This window comes from Festucalex cinctus, chromosome 7 (assembly GCF_051991245.1).
Source record: "Festucalex cinctus isolate MCC-2025b chromosome 7, RoL_Fcin_1.0, whole genome shotgun sequence".
Taxonomy (NCBI): Eukaryota; Metazoa; Chordata; class Actinopteri; order Syngnathiformes; family Syngnathidae; genus Festucalex; species Festucalex cinctus.
Window position 1 is genome coordinate 16,230,167 of NC_135417.1, and position 6,663 is coordinate 16,236,829.

At 41.9% G+C, this 6,663-nt stretch overlaps 1 protein-coding gene across 2 annotated transcripts in view; it reads right to left on the reverse strand.

Moving 5' to 3' along the window:
* Nucleotides 1–6,663, reverse strand: part of LOC144022487 (uncharacterized protein C1orf232) — a 67,418-nt gene that overhangs the window by 9,563 nt on the left and 51,192 nt on the right. For both annotated transcript variants that reach the window (XR_013284337.1, XR_013284336.1), the window contains one exon: nt 2,778–2,875. The gene's annotated coding sequence lies outside the window, so the exon portion shown is untranslated. The remainder of the gene's footprint in view (nt 1–2,777; nt 2,876–6,663) is intronic.

Consider the following 6,663-nt stretch of genomic DNA (forward strand, 5'->3'; position numbering starts at 1 on the left):
AAACTAACGAAAATGAAAAATTCCACAACTATAATAACCCTGCTAATTAGCCATACTTATCCAAGAGGAACTCCAACAAGAAAACAGAGCAATGCATCAAAGTAGAGACTGTGGAATTATAATGGCAATTTAAAAGCACCTCCTTGTTTACTTAGCGTCTTAAATACCCACGAGTGATGCAACCCTCCAGAGCTCAAGCACAGCAAAGCTAACGTTAGCATGTATGTTTGTTTTGGTCATTGTTCCCCGTGTTTCCTCAAAAACTTGCTCAAGCAGGTCTGAGAATCAGTACCTCTTACTAACTAGCTTTTCCAATGGATAAGCACCATTAGAAATGTTGGGTTCTTATTTTATTTTACATACATTCAAGAAAAATGTAAATTGACTCAGCCAGTCTGTACTGACTGGTTTTCTGAGTCCCCAGAACCCCATCATAAACAAAAATGGGAGCAAAAACAAAAGTGTTGGTTTATATTTTTGTTGAGTATATTGTCGGTATACTCCCCACTGAGCAGATGTGTCACAAAAGTAAAGCTATGTATGAGAAGCTATCATAGCGTCCTATATATCATATCATTAAGTATCATTTTGAAGCCACACATTTATCTTTGAGCTCCATACCAGTGTGGCTGCACGGCTTCATTTACACCCACTCACCCGCTCACTGACTGCGCGTGTGGCCTTTTTGATGATTTATGTTCATGTACTCAGTTGGGAATAGTTCTAACGAGCGAATCCTTGAATTCCGTATGAACTCCCTCCGAGTCAGAGTGTTCTTTTTGGTGAAATGTGTAAATTAGTCTGTGCTGCTTCAGTAAGCAGAGCACTTATTTTCTGAGGGGATTCTCTGATCTCACTGAAGATTTCAATAAGACAAGAGTCGAGACTAAGGTGGGGCGGGACTGAGTTGAGACCAAGACTTTGAAGAGGCGAGACTAAGACTAACATCAAGGCAGGTTGTGACAAGACTTTCATGGATTGAGACTGACTCGAGACCAAGCGCCAAATTTTCATGTCCAGCCCGTCTTGCTCAAACCACAATCCAACTGTGCGCATGGGAGGAGTTTTCTTAGTATTGGTATTTCTGCAGACGCTTGCAGTTAGAAAGGCATTTAAAAAAAACCTTTTTTTAATTACCCATGTGTGCTGTCTACAAAATAGAGCAAAGTCACACTTGAAAAGGTTAAGACCAAGTAAGTCCAAGACCAAGGCAGGTTGAGACATAGTCCAGGCCAAGACTTTAATGTGCTAAAACAGCCTCAAGACTAAGATTTTGAAGTGTTGACATCAAATTAAAACCGAGACCAAGGAAAGTTTAGACCTAATTGACATAAGTTGATAGGTTGTGACCAAGTCAATATAATAATGACTAATCAAGACTAAGACCCGGTAAAAGAATCTGAGTGATTCTCTGTAGAGTAAAATTGCTGTTTGAAGCGGAATTGAAATCACATCAGACAATATGTACTGTGTTTTTCCTGGATTGTTTTCATATCTGAACACCAGTGGAAAAGTCACATCTGACTGAGCCTCTGTAGTTTTAGCGACTAGCCTCATGAGTAGCCCTTTTGTCCCTTGGGCCCACGTGTCCTTCTCAGATGACGTAGAGAAACTCAACAAGGCTTGTTTTTTTCCCCAACTTCAATCAATTGTTGTTTCTTCTTGTGTTGTTTGAGTCGAGACTGAGGTCAGAGACGCATTCAGACGAGGCCTTGTTGTGACTGCAGATGCACCTTTGCTCTTCACTTTTGACTTACTTTCTTGTGTTTTTGCATGTGTTTTGCGCAACAGCCCTCAGAGGTTAATCATCAGCACTCCCCCGCTGAGGCTGACACAGCTAATTCTCCTGCCTTTCAGATAAGATCTTTAAAAATAAGAATTTTCGTCAAAATGCTTGTTTTCCAAGTGGACTTTGTGCAGCAATGTGAAATCCAGCAGTGGACTTTTCACACAGAAATGTTTTGTCTATTGTCTTGCTTCTGCGGTTTTGTCTGAAACTGAATGGCATAAACAGATAACCCTAGGGACTAAAAATAAACATCGTTGCTCAAAGTGGGACCAAATCAAGGGTTTTAAAGCGAGCCAAAGCTACGACACCAAGGTAGGTTGAGGCCGACCCAGGCCCGAGACTTTGAAGAGTTGAGCCGAGACAAAGACGAAATGAGTGTGACTGGATCAAGACCCAGTCCAAGGGAGGTTGAAACTGAGTCAAAACCAAGATTTCATAGCCTGCTTCTCCAATCCTGGTCCTTTTGGGCCGGAGTCCTGCAGGTTTTAGATGTTTCCAACCTCCAACACACCTTCATCTACCTGCGGATGAACTGATGATAGGAATCAGGTGTGTTGGAGTACCAAAACCTCTCAAACCTGCAGGACTCCTTGAGGACCAGGATTGGGGAAGCTTGCTTTGGTTGAAACCCAAGACTAAGACCAGGGTGGGTTGAGATTAAGTCAAGACCAAGACTTTGAGGGGTTCAAATTTAAACTAAGGCCAAGGAGGATTGAGGTTGAGTCAAGCTTAAGAGTTTGAAGAACTGAGGCTGAATCGCCACAAAAACTTGATTGAGACCAAGTCAAAATTGAGACCAGGATCAGGCTTATTCTCGTAGAAATCTACAAATGATCCACCTTGAAAGAAATAAATCAAGAAATTGCCGTTGTTTAATCAACTTCAACAAATAATTGTCCTTGAGAGCCTCTCACATCCAGGCGTCACTAACAGTTGTGCCTCCTCAAATTTATTATAAGCGTTGAGCGTGGGAGCAGCCTGAGGTTACCTTTCGCTGGAGCCAGACTGACAATCAGCTTCACCCCTCAAAGCTCGCAGTGTGGGTCCCCTCTTGTCCACGCAACCGCCTGCTGCCCTCAGGGAACCCTGGACACACACAGCTAATTAGGGAGGGCGGTCCGTGGACTTCCTGTAAGGGCTGCATCAAAGTCCAGAGCAACTCAGGCCCAGAACCAATCAAGTCGGGATAAACCTCTAAGGCTTTAGGGTCATTTCATTAAATGTTACATCTTTGGGGGTAGTATAACAATCCCCTTTGACACTGCCTGTAATAAACATCAATTTGGTACGCATGTGTTAGCGTTTTCATGATCATTCCAAAATATCCAACAGGTACTTTCCCACTTTTCAATCCCAGCTTGTTGGGATATCTGTTATGCAAAAGCAACGTTATCTTACGCTAAACACCAAGACTTCAAATGGCTCACAGATTTGTAAAACTGAACGAAGATCTTGTCTAAGACTCTATGGTCCGGTGGAGGTGTTGATTAAGGGTAAGTGGCCATGTGACAAGTTCCCTCAGGCGTAGAAGCCCGGCATTTCTTTGTGAGTGTCCCTAAAACAGGAGATGCACACTTGAACCTGCAACCTGTGACGACATGTCTTTTTCAACAGCGCCGGTGGTCGGTGGAGGAACAACAACACGTCCGTGTCATCGCCTCGCTTGTCCCAAAACACGAGACTAAGTGGACGTCGCTTTGCTTGTCTGCAAATGTCTCACGTTAATGTTGAAGCACTCACTCGCTGCTTTCACACTGCCTGGAAAAGTCAGCCTGGATTTTTTTTTCCCTACTCTCTGTCCTGCATAAGTTGTACCAACAGAGAATGGTGGAGATGAAGCTGACCCAGAAATTTTCCTGTAAAAGACTTTTCATGATCTTCTTACCAGCTCACTGTCCTACATGGAAGGTATACAGTATGTGATGGGGGAGGAAGTCGATCTGGCAATTATACACCTCCTGGAGTTAAGTATCAAAGACCACTGAGTGTAAAAGTTAATACTTCTTATGCCCTGGTGTGTTGGAAACAATCGTCTGACAACTATTTTATACGTCACACCAGATGCAAGTTGTGTTGCCGTGTGAAAGTGAACACAGTTGTGGCAAAATTCCATCTACAGTATGCTGAATTCTGAGTAAAACCCCAAAAGGTTTTCACAAAACTTGTGACTTAATAGTCATAATGTAAACATAGCCTTAGGCTCAGTGTATAAGATATCTCTTCAACTCATTAGCACGTACAGGCGTAATATATCACCGGGTGTCCCATACCCATGTGGAAACTATTCACCTAGTCTCCACTTGCTCGAACTAATTGTCAATGTAAATCAATTCATGCGGAAAGGGGCCTCGATTAGACAGAAGCTGCAGGAACATCTTGTTTAGGTTTGAAGAATTCGCAGGGGATATTCTAAATTTCAGTAATTTGGTAATTTTGGGGGCATTATCAGAATCTGTCCCACTTTTTTACACATCACTGTTCTACGTGAATGGCACTGAGACGGAACGAGGGTACAAAGTCGATACTGCAATTTTAGATCGTCAGCCTGTAAAGCTGGGATTTATTTTCCCCCCAACTATTTTTCCAGGTCACCGTTGTGTATAAATGGTACTGACGCGGAATGTCAGTACATAGTCGACCTGGCAATTTTCCGTCGTGTCAGAGGGTCGAACTACCCTTCTTCGTAAGTAACAAGATGTAATCATCCAACTTATTGTATTATGTCCAATTGATTCAAAACTTTTTTTTTTAAGTTTCTATGGCTGTCAAGAATTGTCTGTCTTCTGAGGTAGTATCAGATAAGGATATTCCGCATATTGGTAGAAGTTGCGGCATATAAAAATATGACCCAAGATAGAATTACGTCCAATTGATTCCAAAATTAGAAAAGAAAAGAAAAAAAAGACATGTGGTGCCATTCAAATAAAGTTGACCTGGCAATTTTCTGATGTTGGAGGAAATATCAGAAGGCAATTTTACAATGAATGGAAAAACCTGGATTTCCACCACTTTCTTTAGGTGTCTGTCTTGTTTAAACCCCCTTGACATGGAAAGTGGGTGAAAAAAGGGTAATTTTCCGCCTTGTACATTTACATTTACATTGTAAATGTAACTAAGGGCGTGGCTGAGTAGAAATCAAATAAAAAGAGGGTGAGGAGAGGATTCTTCAGAGAGTGCAGTAGTGAATTGTATCAGTCAGTCCTTATCCTCTCTCCTGAGCCTTGAATGGAGTGTCTTCTCTCCTTTTTGTGTCATGTTTAATAGATGTCAAACAGGTACACCTGACGGTAATACAGTAGTTTCGGAAGGACATATTCCGCATATTGGTAGTTGTAACGGGAACATTAAAATCCGACTAAAAATATGTTCTATTTTTGGCTCTATGGTTATAGTATGACCTTCGGAAGTAGTGTCAGAAAGCCCCTCGTATTTCCATCTCTGGTGAAAGTTAAAAAAGGAAAAGACTTGTGGAGTTAGTCGTGTACTGTAAATACTCCCTCAGATGAAGTCTCACAATTAGCTGACAGCATTCCGGATGATGGATTGATTGACTTTTGGCGAGTATTTTCCCAGCACATTTCGGCTGTACCACCTTTTGGGCGTGCCACACTGTAACAACAACACGTTTCTTTTCAAGCCAGGAATTTCTCCCATTTCCTCATCTTTGTCCAGTAATATTGATCTTTCGTGCTCGGAAACGGCCGGTATGATGCATTCCGGACATTCCCATTGTACTGCCCGAATTCCCGGCATGTTATGACCGTCTTCCTACGCAAAACAATAAAAGTAAGCGAGCGGTGATATGTCTTGCGCATGCACGGGTACTATCTTTTGTTTTTCTTTGCATCCCGGTGTCTGAGCAAGACGTTAACGGCGGACAAAAGGCGCCGTAACTTGTTGGGGAGTTGCTTGTCTGAGGTTCGAAGGTCAGCAGGGAGGCCAAAATAAACTTAGGAGGAGCAAATTATTCTTTTCTACTCTACACCATGAACTTTAGCAACTATTAGAGGATTAGCAGCACATGTCAACCCGTCCGCAAATTGGCACCTAGAAGTGTTAGCCACCTGCTAACCTCATCGCCCGCTAAGAACCACGCAACTGAGCAAATGCGGAGCTCGTGAGGAAGTGTGATTTCCTCGGGTAGGGAGGGGGGCCCAGGGGTCAGAGGTCAACAGAGGGAGCAGATCAAGCAGAGTGCATTTCTCCCGTCTTGCGGTGACCCCCAAATGAGGCGTGACTGCACCCTCAATCAAACAGGAAGTTCTATTCTGAGACATGTCGTTTGTCAATGCCGCACACCGCCGTTGACCTGCTTGCATTCCGTCATCTCTTCTTTTTGGGTGCGCGCGCTTGCGTGCGTTTTATGGTCATTTTTTATTTATGTTCAGAATTTTGTTTCAGCCGTCGTTGTCTTTTTAAGTGTTCTGTAAATAAAGTTGCCGTACACACAGTACTCAGTACAACAGTGTTGTATACTGTAGCATTAAAAATCATTTTTTTATTTTATTATAGGTAATTTAAAACGTTACATTCAAATTAATTTTAATTTTTAATTATCTATATGGTAATGTACTATTTACTATATTTTAAGTTTTGTTCTACATGTTTTGGAATGTTTTAGGTTAAAATAAGAATTCAATTCAAATGTATTTTGATATTTTGATTACTGCACAGTATATCTTTCTAAGTTATTCAAAAATTTGCATTTTAAATTTGATCAATAATTAATACTTACAAGGAAATTAGTTTTCAACACACATTAGAAGGCTAGACATGGCACCACACATAGCAGTCTGGCTAACCGAAGTGCGTATGTGGCGGCCATGTTGGCAGGGGTGACATTGCCATCATGGAAAGTGTAATTAAGCCGTAAC